This window comes from Micropterus salmoides, unplaced genomic scaffold (genome assembly GCF_014851395.1).
Source record: "Micropterus salmoides isolate LMB-PRFRI ecotype aquatic unplaced genomic scaffold, ASM1485139v1 Ms_hic_scaffold_23, whole genome shotgun sequence".
NCBI classification, from domain to species: Eukaryota; Metazoa; Chordata; class Actinopteri; order Centrarchiformes; family Centrarchidae; genus Micropterus; species Micropterus salmoides.
Genome location: NW_024041484.1, coordinates 1,709,241 through 1,724,403, shown reverse-complemented (window position 1 = coordinate 1,724,403; position 15,163 = coordinate 1,709,241). Strand labels below are relative to the sequence as shown.

General features: G+C 40.6%; 1 protein-coding gene across 1 annotated transcript in view; it reads left to right on the top strand.

Moving 5' to 3' along the window:
* Positions 1 to 9,976: 9,976 nt before the first annotated feature.
* Positions 9,977 to 15,163, top strand: part of mpped1 (metallophosphoesterase domain containing 1) — an 89,931-nt gene continuing 84,744 nt past the window's right edge. The window contains exon 1 of the mRNA XM_038739309.1: positions 9,977 to 10,110. The gene's annotated coding sequence lies outside the window, so the exon portion shown is untranslated. The remainder of the gene's footprint in view (positions 10,111 to 15,163) is intronic.

The window sequence follows — 15,163 nt, the reverse complement described above, 5'->3', positions numbered from 1 at the left end:
TCACCTTGGTTTCAACAGAGCACCAATTCAGCATCCAAGCCTCCCGTACCCCAGGCCACAAAAACATAATTGCTGACTCTCTTTCTTGTTTCTCCTTTCAGAAATTCATGTAATTGCCGCCAGTATCCGATCCCTTTCTGACTCGAGTCCCACCGTTTTCAGCGACCATTTTCAACTAACGACATGGCTAGAACGCCTGATAATGACTTCCCGAGATCGCCATCCTCAACAACGTCGCTCACGGGACGCTTTCTTCTTACCTGACCTTATGGAATTGCTTCAAAGCTTTTCATGCCTCCCATGGCATTCCATTCCCTTTTCTCAATGTCAAAATCAGTTTCACCCATTCCAATCTCAAGATTAAATCGGTAACACTTTCTATGAAGGTCATCGCTATAATGACTTATGCATATATTTATAACACAATATAATGCGTCCATAAGACATTATAACAATTGTTATAATCAACAAACATGCATTAGGTGCTATAGCAAAGTTCAAAACGTATTATGACCTTTTGATTTAATGTTTTATAACTAATAGTAATACCAGTTTAAATCAATGTGCATCACGAATCTCCGACCATATTCCATAACACAATATAATCACCGACTCTGCCTCGTTATGAATACACTTTAGTCACCATTTACAATTAGTGATATAAAATGGAATAGCTTATAGTAATGTTTAAAGTTATGTGGCATATCTTTGTTTGCTTTAAGTAAAGTGTTAAAATATCTATCCCTTTATAATATATTACTGGTGGACATAATACCATATGAACTAATTATAAGACCTTATAACATGTAATTGTTTGCTTTAAGTAAAGTGAGTTTTTCGCAGGAAAACAACTTTTATTTATGTTTCTTCACTTTATGAACAATCTGTATGAATTTTGAAAATTTTGCAGTTTAGCACAAAAACACAACATAATTACACCAAGAAAACTCATTCTCAGGGTGGTGAAAGATTGCTCAAGAGAAGACCTGTTGCCAACCAACATCATGTAAGAAGAGGCTCAGATGTTGTCACAGATGAATGGCGAGCCTATGGACATGCCCTAACAGATGCAGTGGACAATTGCAGCGGGGGGCTGGAGCCAATCCCAGCCAACATTGGGCAAAGGCAGGGTACACCCTGGACAGGTCGCCAGTCCATCACAGGGCCACACATAGACAAACAGCCATTCACACGCACACCTAAGGACAATTTTTGGAGACACCAATTAATCTAGCCTGCATGTCTTTGGATGGCGGGAGGAAGCCGGAGCACCCGGCGAGAACATGCAAACTCCACACAGAAAGGCCGGGGGAAACAAGGGTTTGAAGTGCTAACCACTGCACCACCGCCACTTCATAGAAAGTGTTACCCTTAAATCCTCCACCATACATCAGCGGAATCAACTTCTCCACCAAATTGTCAACAGGGGCACCTTGCCCGGCTATGTCCCACTCACATATTAGCATGTTAACCAAAGGCCTCTGCAACCACGTCCCTTACCAAAACGTCTACCGCTCACTTCAGACCTCTTAGCCTGCTGCATCCAGACCCTCCGATCTGGTTATCTGACTCCATACGCGGACAGAATCCTAGAATCCATGTCTCTACTGGCACTCCACTACCATCGGAGTCGACACTCTACCATGGCCGACATTTCTATACAATCCACAGACACACTCATTTATCACCTCAAATGCATCAAAACCAACCAGTCCGATCTACCGCAACCCATCTACCTCTTCCAACTCAATTCTTACCATAGTCCATATGAACCCATATGTCTCTGCATGGACTCCAGACAAGTCCCCCGAACTATGCTCCAAGCATTCATTCCGGATTGGAGAAGCCTCCACCGCCTCCAGGCAGGGAATCCCAGACAACATAATCAAAATTCTAGGTTGCTGGTCTTCACCAGTAAACCTCACTTACATTCGCAACAATCTAAATGACATCAGAAATGCCCACACACACCTTTCCACCTGAAGTTCTTTTGGGGGTTTAAAATATATTTTATTTATTTAGTTTCCGCACATCCGCCAATGAAGAGACGGCTCCCCCACTCAGAGTCTCGACTCCTACTGGTTCGCACACACCTTCTCGCCAGACATCGGCCTCCTCTTCACTCCTGCATCCAGCAGTTACGGATCCGATTCCTCCCCTCACAACTTCATCCCTCACCTGTCTTCCCCTCAACTCATCATCCACCATACCGCAACCCCTACCCCTCATCCCTCAACCCTCTCCCCCATCTAAGCATCAATCATTCCACCCTCCAGACCCTCAATCCGTTCTTTTTGTACAATCCCATCTCAGCTTCTTTTTAAGCAATAAACTGTCTCAAATCTGCATCGTTGCAGGCGTGGTCTTTGTTAGTGAATTAACTGTGCATTGGGGATACTTCCTAGTTTTGAGTTTCGTGGTTGGATTACACTTAAATCCCAAAATGAACACACACACACACACACACACACAAACACCTTTTCTGATGGCAGGATTGGGGTTGCTGTGGGACTTTCCAATACATACAATCTGACAATCCCACCCACTTCACACAGTGATTGGCCAGCTGTGCAGAGGTTAGAAAGTAGGGGTGGTTTGTACTTCTCTCTCAAGCAGTGGCAGCCAGCCAATTTAGACACACATGCAGTGTCTCACCAGCCACAAAGCTTAATGCAGAGTAATTCAAACTAATCAAGTATTACATATTTGAAATGAGCAAATAAATGGGATTTCACTCTATTGGAATTGTAATATTACTCCAAATTAAGTTATATTAATGGCAAAAATGAGTGTCTGTGCCTCCTCCATTATTGTGTGGAGCAAAATAATCCATCAAGGCATGACTCCTTATTTTGATTGTGTCAGAGTTTCTGTTTTTTGTTGAGCCTGCGCTGATGTTTTATATATCACTGCAGCATTACATGACACTCTCCTCCCTGTTGATCAGCTGACACCAGAAAGAGAAATGTTCTAGGAAATAAACCTGTCATAAACTTTAGTAATGCATCTGTATCTTCCTCTTTGTTGTGTCTTTATTTTATCACTGTAATGTTTGCATTAAGACATTCACAAAACAATTACGCGAGCTTGGATTACAGAATATCAGTGTAAGTATATTCACCCAGATGAAAATAACCTATAACTCTGACTGACAGTGGCAGTCTCCTTTAATGATGGTATTCACAGCTTGTTAATATTTCTGTAACTGCTCAAATGATTTTCTGGTGGTCATTAATCATATTTGACAGGCAGATCTGATATTTCCTACAAGATCTTTCCAGGACATCCAATCAGCTGCCAGCATCTGCAGGCAAATGCGACTGTGCCAGATGCTGGTCCTGATTACTCTCCCCTCACAATCTTGTTGCCTTTCGTCCATCAGTTGTCATTCTGCTGAAAGTTCACTGGGTCTGAAGTGATAAAGAAAGAACATGAGCTGACTGGGAGACAAACATGTGACAAAACCACAAATGGTTGGTCTAATTACCAGATTATTCTGGTGCATATGCAGTAGGGCTGGGTAATGATTCACTTACATGCCTTAACATGTATTTTGACACATCAGAAGGTAGAAAGGACTCGAACACACTGATTAAATACAGCCTTTTATTGTGAAAACAGACATAGTGACACTACTGTTCTGGTTGGTGATCTGGTAGGGGAAGGTTGGTTTATTAGCTAATATCACAGATATTTTAGAAATATATAAAAATAAAAGTTATGAATATTTCAAAAATGATGAATAAAGATTATTTGATATGGGGCACTATCCTGGGATTAGAGACCAATAACAAAATGTGAAAATTGTTTCAAAATGGGGTTAGCGCCCACCTTTAGATATGCCAATATTTAAACACTTATTTTACTTATTTTAATAAGGTGGACAATCTGAGCACTGTCCGTCACATGCTGTTATTACAAAACATAACCACAAGCAACTGCTCTTGTTACACTAGGATTTATTTAACTTTGGCATAGATCAATGGTCAGCAACTTCAGTCAATAAACCACTAGTATCTACTCAATAAAAGCATGCATGTGGGGTTAGAGTTAGGGTTTATCTTGCCAGATCGTAGTACCTGCTTAGTTTTGAACTTTTGCTTATTGTCTGTTGACTCCTGCCCAACAGTTTTTCTGCTCCCCCCTCAGTTCCGTCTGCTCAGCTCCAGTCCATGTCTCTAGCAGTGTCCTTCTTGGTTTTGCCTCTCAGTGCTGAATTCCTGTTTGATCTGTCGGTCCATATTCATTAAGCCCTGTAATAAAGTCACCTTTCAAATTATACAGTAGCTCTAGCCTCTTGTCTTTCTGTGTCTCACTCTTGGGTTCACTATCTTCGCTGTAACAATATGATCTGGCCACAAGTATGAACATAGAAGACACAGAGGGAATCCTCCATGCCCAGACCCAACAATGTGCTGTGCTTTCCTGGTCCAGCGTTCATTAGTTTTCAAATAGCAGCCCCACACCTATGCCTCTGAACCTATATGCATCTGCCACCTGCTTGGCTCACTGAAGGGAGCCGTCCTCACCTGGGGCTCTGCGGTGTGGGAGAAATAATCAGCTGTTTGCTTCTCCTATGCTGCCTTCAATCCTGGAGTTGAGGAAGGTTTTTGACCACCCTGTAAGGCAGCAGCCAGACGTCTCTTCTCTCTCCTCTAGGCCTCTGCAGAGTGGTGGAACAGACCATTAAATTCCAGGCTTTGGCTGGAGAGAGTGGGTGGAATAACAAGGATCTCCAAGTTGTGAATCTCTTATTGATAGTGTCAGGGATTAATTAATCTCCTGGGAGGAACCATCAAATCTGGATCATCTTATGTCCCTTGCCATTTTGGTGGACAACAAACAAGGAGGGAGAGAACATTGAGGACATAGGTGACTCCCCATGACAAAGAGAGTGCAAATGGTTTTATTCACCACTTGGTGTAGGAGTGGATCAGAAGCACTTAAAGCAAAGCTAAGCTTCAGCAGTTATATAATAATTAAATATAATATGTTACAATTATCTTACTTGTGAAATGGGCTCCTGTTTCTTTTCCTACACGTGTGTTTTCTTTGTCTCTTCTCCTTCTGTGTGAACGGTGTCTCTGTCTGGTCTTCTTCCATGTCAATAGTGATTTTGTCTCTTCTTCTGTGTGAATGGTGTCCCTTTCTCTTCCTTCTCTATGTAATGGTGTCCTTGTCTCCTCTTCTTCTGTGTGAATGTAGTCCTTGTCTCTTGCTGTGTTCTGTAAATGGTGTCCGTTTCTATTCTTCCTCTATGGAATGCTTGTCTCCTCTACTAATGTAATAAATGTGTCCGTGTCTGTTATTCTTCTGTATGAAAGGTGTCCCTGTACGTAGTACGCAATTTCACCTCAAAATGAAAATGGGAAATCCATGGACGATCCTACTATTTTGTCACCCTATCCATGCTAAACACCTCTGTGAAGCTAGGAGGCTCCACTAGAAGGTCAAACCAACCATTCCACATCAAACACCAAGAATCTAAATGAGCGTATTTCACAACATAAATCACTCTAGAATAACTGTGCATGGCTGCAGTTATTGCCTTCCAGATATCTGTCATCTCATCATTGCAGTCTGACTACTCTAAACAAAGCTCAGCTCCAGCTCTGATCAGCTGTGTAACTCATATCACTCAAATCACTAAACCCACACAGTTATTAGCTATTAGCTAGATAATAATAACAACAAATGCACCAATATACATTTACAGTTAGAAGCGCTGACTTACTTTTGCTGTTTTCGCTGTTTTCAGTACAAAAACAGCTGTTTTCTGTGTCTGATCGCTGTGGGCCGCCATCTTGGTATTGCCCGATAGCTGAGTTTTGTTTCTCTCCTCAAAATGAAGGAGAGAAGAAGAGTTGTGTTGGGAGAGACGGTCTTTATCGGCTTCTACTGGCCGACCGTAGGAGCTACACAGACATCCAATATACCAAAAATTTGTCTGCTCAATACAAAGAGAAAGAGCCCACACAGCCCTGTAGGATGTTCTGTCCTCAAGTTGTGGGCCTATAAAGCATGGAAGTGCTTTTGGTAATAACTGTTGTATATTAGTTTCTTTTCATCAAATTTACAGTTACAGTTGTAGTCCAGGTGTGTTAGAAGATATTTAGCTGCAGGAAGATGATTTTGATGGAGATATTGCTATAATAAATATAGATTTTATACCAGGCGAGGATGAAAACATAATTTTCCTTTATTGAATCTCCATTTACTCTTTAAAAGCAAATTTGGTTCATTTAGGTTCAGTTCAGTTGATTCATATTCCTTAGCTTCAGACCTGTCAAAGGAGACCAGAATTATGTATCTAGGCCTAATAGTTGATTGATTTTAGGTTTGTTATTTTAGGCGTTATTGAGGCGCTGGGGGTTTCTTAAATGTAACACTCTAGAAGGTGCTTGATGTCCTCCAAGGCCTTTTATCCATCTTTTCTATCTATCTTAAATTTTTATTATTATTCTGTACAGACAACATCTTTTGCATGTCTTTCAGACCTGGAAGAGCCTTCTTTGTTGCTCTTCCTGAGGTTTTGTCCAATTTTCCCCTGAACTGATGGTCCAAGAATAGAGTATGCTGTACAGATTTTTTAAGGAAAAATATTAGATTTTTGGGCAATGTAAATAAAATTGACACGACTTATAGAATGACTCATGTTTTGAATGCTTGTTGCAGCTTCTGTTCATAAATACAGATCTTTAAAGGTCTTTTTGTTTGTCAAACGTACACCAAACCTGACATATTTTGTGTCTGATCAGTTTTGTGCACTTTGGCCACAGCAGAAAACACCTGAAAATTGATTTTGAAACCAGCAGACAATGTTAGGTGGATTCCTTGTGTCAAAATAAACCAGTCTGTCTCTCAGATGTTTAAATTTGATTAAGGGAAAAATGTAATTGATATTATTTATAAATGGAACACTTCTGAGGACATTCCAATGGTTGAGGATAATGTTCTTGAAATAATGAATGCAATGTACTTATGTGGGAGGTTTTTAAATCTTGTAGAAATAAACTTTATAATTCTTTGACATTTTTCACCATTTTGTTTTTACATTTTTATACCTCACCACCCTTGCAGGTGCTGTACATAGAAAGAAGAACTTAGTCCTGCTCAGTAGATTTAATTAATTGACAAATTGACCATATGTGGGCAGCAGAGGGCGTACTCACTCTAACTTGAGACGCAGAAGCTTCCACTCTAAGTTTGAGCATGGTGGTTATTATGGATGCATGTGTTTGAGCTCCAGATTGTGGTCTATTTGTTTAGCTCATTACCAGCCTAAATCCCAGTCCAATTACCTGGTGATGAACAGGAGCAGAGGTGGTGATATGCTGTAATGCTGTAATTCAGCTGATTATCCTTTACATAGCCAATAAATGATAGAGAGTGAATTCTTTTTTCATTTCAGTTCAAACATAAAGATTTAAGAGGCTGGAGCTTATGAAGGTTTACTAATACAATACAATTTATTGATCTGTTTGTTCTGAATATCAGGATTCCATGTCCTGATCAAATTGATGTATGACCATGTATAACAGGAGCAAATGAAGCCAGGTGACATATAGAGGGTCTAAGAAATTCTGGACTTTCACCCAAGAGAACGGGTTTCGAGTCCTGTGTGAAACTATTTAAAGTTTTAAGATAAACAACGTTACAAAGGTAACTTATGTCCCGTGAGTCAAGCCATGTGGCTTAGGCTACTTATGTCACGTGACTTACGTTATGTATTTATTTTAACCCAAACCACGACCATTTCCGAAACTGTGACTGTTTCATACTATTAACCACGTAACCAACATCATATGACTTGTAACGTCCTTAAGGTCCAGCACGTTTGTCAGTGGACTTGTATTTTCCAACATCATATATGTCATTTTGGGAGTCACTGACAATCTGCCTATTTTCTCATTTAGGCATGAGGACATGTTGCAAATTTCAGAGAGCCCAGGGGCCTAATGGGTCATGGGGCCCAGAAATAGAGCAAATGTTTCTCATTTGAAAATAATAATGCTGAGTCAAAAGCAATGATGCCCTGATATTTAACACCCTGATCTTTATTGCTTTAATATGGATTACCCGCTATACCAAGTCTGATCTTTTGTCATATCTCTGGCCAGTTGTTTTCCAACATAATACCTGTACAAAAATAGTGCTTCCCGACCTTTTTTTGTTTGTGATACCTCACAAAAAAACTGTGTCTAGATTGGGGAGACATTTCCCCTTTAAACTTGTCACATGTACATTTCAGTATTCACCCTCAGATTGATCTTGTACTCCATTGGAGGGGCCCGATCCCTAAGAACTACTGGACAAAACTACCTGACTGTATCAAAACTAACTCCACATCAAGCATCTTAAACAGGAAAATGCAGCTCTAAAATTGATGCATCAGTAGTAGCAATTTAATGATAGATATAATATCAGTCAAAAGACATTTTACTGCAAAACAACAAAAAAAGTACTTTTACTTTTGGTACTTTCAATAGATTTTGCTGATAATACTTCTTTACTTCACTTATGTAAAAGTACAGAAGTATGTACTTGTACTTTTACCTAAGTAAGGGGTAGAGAGGTGTGCCAGTGTGGATGTGCTCCAAGATTTAAACCATGTTTTTAATCTCCAGTGTGAACACACAAAGGTTCAGGAACAATTCTCAAACAATAGCAGCACTTTACAGAAAAGGTGAGGCTGCATAACCATACATGGAAAAAGATGGAGAATGAGATCAGGGGAAGAGAGGGGGTGCATTGGTGTTGTAGGTAGCAGGTGGGGCCCTTTATGTGTCTTCTGTTGCTGCATATAGTCGGTGTCTCATAATCTGTCCATTGTCATGATCATCCTTCAACTTGTTTTTCTCAAATCAAGAACAAAATTCTGTCTCCGTCTCTTTCTATAATCTCTCTACCAGGGGTTTTGAGAAATTAGCTTCGGCCCTAATATCATAAGATGAGAGAAGAGGCAGATCCCTGCATTAACACCAACAAAATGACACACAACTCTAGAAAGTTGTATTTGTAACAAGTAATAGTATATCACTCAATTGGCAGACTCTGTGCTTGTCTTCAGAAAATTACAATTTAAGGACTAAACGTCCTCCTAAATGACTTGTTAAGATTGAGATATTTGCAGTACACCAAATGAAAATTAAAGTGTAATGTAAGACTAGAGCTGAAACAATTAGTCTAATAATCAATTAGTCGATCCATAACAACAATTGTTGAAGTCATTTTTAAGCAACAATTTAAAAATGTCAACCCGTTCTCATAATACATGTGAAAACATCTTTTTTTGTTTTGTTCTATATGATAGAGATACCTTGGAATATGGTTGGACAACACAAGCTGTTTTAATGATCATCTGGGCTTTAGGAAGTAATGATTCATTTCTCAGTATTTTCTGACATTTTATAAACCAGCCTGTTAATAGATTAACTGTAATTAAATAATACTCACTAACTGACCATGAACAAACCTCCCAAAGCCTGAGTCTTTTATCAGTCATGTATGTTCACATAGAAGGACTTTGCTTGCCCTCAGTTACACATGGCATTTATTTACACACAGGGGCATCCAGTCCCAGTAAGGGCGGTAGTTTAGCTTTCATGGCAGTGTCGCGGGGTTTGAAACAGCCTTTAAAATCATCATTGGAAGATAACAAATGAACAGAAAACACAGTTTTACGGACATCTACATGGACGCTTGTCAAATGTTTCTTATGGGTGGTGGGGTTGCAGTGGGGAAATGGAATAGACTCATGACCTTAGTAGCCTATTAATAAAATCCTGGACATGGCCCTGGTGGCCCCAGTGGGGGCCGTGATATTTTTCTCTGTGAATGAGCTGTGGAGCCGCGCAGCAGCTGTCGGTCCTCCCTCCCACCTCATTGTACAGCTCAACTGGAGATACGGTGGGCAGGACTGAGAGAGAGAGAGAGAGAGAGAGAGAGAGAGAGAGAGAGAGAGAGAGAGAACCGATCTCTCTACGACGTTCCACCGGTGCACCACGGGGTGCGCATTCAAACTGACCAGCGCGTCTCTTGCAGCGCAGACACCGTCCTCTCTCCACATCCATCACCGAGCAGCCTCACTGCAGCTGACCACAGGAGAAGGTAGGTTGATTCTTCTTCTTCTAGATGCATTTCTGCAGATGTGTCTCTTGTTCATTCAAGTCCGGAGCAGAAATTTGCCTCCGCACAGCGCTGCGTTTTGCCGGCTTAATCTACCTGAATGTGTTGGTTTTCTCATGCGATGCGGGTTCTGCGTGGCCTGAGTAGTCGAGATTTCAATACACACATGCGTTCATGTCCCCAGATATAACGCTTTCCAGCAGGGCTTACCAGAACTCTATTATGTTAGATCAGATTTCGGCAGCACCACATCCACAGGGCAAAGTCTCCGAGCAGAGTGCAGCTTACCGGAGCTTCCAAGAGACCGTTGGCGCAGCCTGTGGGACGAAATGGCAAAAAGTTTTGTTATAGTTCAGTTAAACCGAGCGCGGACTGCAGAATCTTCTGGAGAAAAAATACTACAAAATTTACATGGAGCTGATATTTCTCAGGAACAGATAAATGGATTTAATTTCAATTTCTACAAATTCTGTGTGTGAGTGAATTAAGCCTGACTAAAATATTAGTTAGTTAAAGTAATGTATAGTACAAAGTGAAATGATAAATGTTCCAAAAAGCATTTGTTTTGATTATTCTTCGATCATCTTAGTTTAATCTGATATTTTTATCTTGCTGGAATTTCCCATATAGATCACAGAGCCAGCACACACTCTGAAGATCTCCAGGCTATGCATAAAACAGATAACTGTAATACAGCGCCACACTTAGATGCACTTTAATTTTCTGTGTGTGTCCATATGTAGCAGAAAATAAGTGAATAAGCAAAGAATATCGCCTCACAGTCTGAGAGGTCCGCTTGTAGAGAATATGCCCAAGAGGAGAGAGCATTAATCAGACAGCCTCTCTTCTGTTTCTGCAGTTATTATCAGCTCTACAGGCTGCCAACATCCCATACAGTACAGTACTCTGCCTGCTATATCTGTGTGACTGTTGGTCCCTACTGTTGCTGCACAGGGCTTTGTTCCTCTTCTCTTCTCTTCGCTTCTCTTCTCTTCTCTTCTCTTCTCCTCTCAGTAGATGAATTAATGAACAGATTAGGAGCCCATATGATTCAGGGGCTACTAAGCTGGAGCCTCTGTGAGCCTTGAGTGTCATTTACATCTCTCCTTGCAGACGAGGACTCATTTCAATAGGAGGAAATCCCCTGAAACATTATGTCCATAGTCTGAGTCTTGACCAACTGTTTATTCTTTGTGGTAGTGTGGGCTATGAACGGAGACTACTGCATATTAAAGTACTTTTTAAAAGTGCGCGTTAAAAGATAATGCATGTTATATAACTTTTCTGTTTTCTTGCGGAGCCTGAATTAAAACAAATTCCTAACATGGAAAATAATTCTTCTGATTCCAACCTCTTTCATCTGTTTTAACTTAAAGGGGGAGTTCTTAGAAGTATAGGGCACAGCCATGGGTGCAAACCTTTATGCTGGCTTCTTTGTGCACAGTTTAAAATTTTTATTCCAAAATGATGAAGTGGTTCAGATAGCTGGATAGCTCAGCTTTTTACAACTGAAATGTAAGTCAATTAATTGAGTTTGTAAAATTACTAAGCATCATGAATCCTAATCTAGGCTTTACTCTTGAATATGATATTAGTCATTCCTGGAGCGTCAACATTCTATACCAGAAGAAAACCTTTAGCGTGTTTGTTTTTACTATTTGTAGTAGCTTGGTTTTTATTTCACCATTTCACTTATACTTCATTCTCCACCTTGTTTAAGTGTTTACTCACTATTTGAATCTGCCTCCTTTATCTTCAGTTTTCTTTTCTTCACACTCACAGACCTAACGTACCTCTGCTGCAAACACGTCAGCGTGCCTCGCTTCTTTCCGTCTCTCTCTCCCTGTATGTCTGCTCTGGTGACTTTCTCCATCAGTAGTATGCTACATTGTATAAAGTCGTTGAAAAAAACCTGCGATTCCGTTCACAGCAGCAGCTGAGCTGCATGTGGAGGCTTGTTAAGGACGTAGCCTATCAAAACAAAAACAACGTGGTAGCTAACGAATGTGTTGGTGTGTTCACTGTTGCTTTACCTAAAGATCCACCATGTCCGCGACTTGTAACGTAATAACAACTGTGTTTCTCTGCAAAATGGGTTGCCAAATATACCTAGACAGCTGTTAATATACCTGGGCGGCCCGCCCAAGTAAAGTGTATGTGTGGGAAACACTGACTGAACCGTCGACCGGCACTATGTCTGCCTCCATGTTGTTAGAGAGTTTGTGAGAAAGGCGCTGCGTGCAGATACAGAGGGCGGGGCGGGGCGGGGCGGTGAGCGAGACAGAGGAGGAGACGCTGGCCGAACTTTACGGAAACATATATTAATTAACTCAACATCAAACTATATATAAATGGTATTGTCTAATTTTATATCTCTTTTGAAATTATATCGATATATCTTATAATACAGATATACCGCCCAGCCCTAGTTCAGCAGGATTCAAACGAACCAGACTGTAAGACAAGTCATCTGACTGTGTCTAAAGGAAAATGTGTCCAAATGGCCACAATCTAAGTAGGGGCAAAACATCTTCCATCATAGCCTCCTCCTGAATGCATCACGCTGCCTCACCTATCTTTCTCCATGAATTCTGTGTCTTGTGTGTATTCGTAGTCTTGATGCAATAAATAATACAAATGCGGAAAACTTTGGGAAAGACTTTCACATGGATGGATTAATGAGTGGGCGTATGGGGAACATGTCCAAGGCCCAAGGCATCAGGACCCCTGGACGGCAGCCAGTTTGAAGTGACTGTGAACATTTCTTATTAGACAGACAACTACAAAGAAGCATAATGACCTCAAAGAGACATACAACAACTACATAGAGACTACAAAGAGACTACAGAGGCACAACATGAGCACAAAGAAATGCAAAACAACCACTAAAAGATGCAAAATTATTACAAAGAGACACAAAATGTCGACAAAGAGGCGCAAAATGTTGACAAAGAGGCGCAAAGCAACCACGAAGACGTGGAATGTTGACAAAGAAATGCCAAATGACCAAAAACAGACGTGAAGTGTCCAGAAAGAACATAGCATAACATCGCTTTGCATAGTGATTAAAAACGACCCCTGAAAGACTCAAAATGACCACAGAGAGACAAGAAATGTCCACCAAGAGGCGGACGAGAAAGCACAAAACTACATGAGAGGGAAGAACATGTAGATAGAATAGATAAATAGATTTTTTTTTTTTAAATAATACATTTGAAAGGGTTCAGATTTAATAAAATGTTATCAAACCCCGGCTGTAGTCACAGATACTCGTGAAATTATCTTACACATTTAAAGAATGATTAACCCTTTTTATTTTAGACAGTCAGAGTGAATAAAATAAGGGCCGAGAGTGGACTATGGGTGCTGAACTGAAGATTCAGTTGTCCTACGTAATCTAGAAAAGTGCATTTGGGCCCAATGTGTTATAATATTACAGCATCTGCTAATGCATCTTTCTGTCTCGCACTGGCAGTGTCAGTGTCACATTCATGATAACGGAAACACATTTAAATATGCATGCACAGGCCTGCATACACATCAACCTATGTGCACACGGAACACACACATGTAATGTATGCACTCTAGAAACACATCTACAGAGCATGCTGGGATTTGCCCGTGACAAACAACCACGGTGTGAAGTGTGAAGTGTGTATCTGTCACGTCAGTGTACTGTCAGCGTGTGAGGTTGCAGTGAATGAGGAATCGAGGAAGGCGCGCCGACATCGCACAGTGGTCCAGTCGGACTTTGCCAAAGCTGCCTGTCCCCAAATTATCACCTCCATCTCCCAGCATCCCTGTCATCTCAGCGCCTCTCATCGGCTCCGCTCTCTCCCTCCAAAAATGAGCTGCACAGCTAAATCCAGCTCTACTGGACGACACACATGCAGGCTTCACACACCAGGGACGAGGACTGAAAGGATTTTGTCACTTCAGTTATTATTTTCTTTCTCTTGAGCAAAAATCTAATGAAAATAAAATACTGTACATAACATCATATACGGGAAACAAGACACAAAGAGAGCACAAACTGAAGAACAATTGTAATGAATAAATCATTCAAGCATTTGAGCTACAATTTGTAGCCTGACTAACATTCTGTATAACATCTGTTTTTCATTTAGCTTCTTATTCAAAGTGAGGATGCTGAGCTCAGGCAGCCTGTGAGACTCTGTTAGATTAAAATATCAGATTTAACCTGAGCTAACAGATGCACTTGTACTATGGCAACTGGAGGGGATGTCACACTTGCCTGTAAGCTTTCAAAACAACATAGTTCTGTCATTTAATGGAATGCATTGCCAGCATACAAGTGTGCCTCACACCTTCCTAATAGGCAAAGTTTTGCATGCCTTTGCCTTTAAAAACCAGTTTTTTTCTGCAGGCTATGGAGGAATAATTGTTTTTGCTCAGATTGTTGTAGAGGAGGCCCTAATAAACATTCATACACAGATGGATAATTAAGATACTACAATTTTTTAAAAGTTATCTTTTAATGCCTGTATTACTAAAATGTACCGCATACTAGAAATGCATAAATAAATCATATTATTATTATTATTATTTATGTTAATGACATAAATAGGCTAAACGAAACAAATTTTCCAAAAGACAATATTTTCTTGTGAATGACAGTATGACTGCACTTCATCACCTAGCCACCATAATGCGCAGTAGTAGGGGTGGCTGTGGCTCGTGGCTGTGGTTCAGGAAGTAGAGCAGGTCGTCCACTAATCAGAAGATCAGGGGTGGATACTAAACCCCATATTGCTCCCAATGTGCCATCACACGTTGTGTGTGAGTGTGTGTGACTGTTAGTTCCATTCTCAGAAGCATTTGGCACCTTGCATGGCAGTCTCTGCCATCAGTGTATGAATGTGGTGAATGTGACATGTAGTGTAAACTGAGTGGTCTGAAGAAGAAGAAACGGTGCTATATAAGCACAGTCTATATGCTTTTTACAAAAAGACTGATCCTAGTCAGTTCCATGCAGTGAGATATACAGATGTTAATAGAAAATAAAGAATATCAC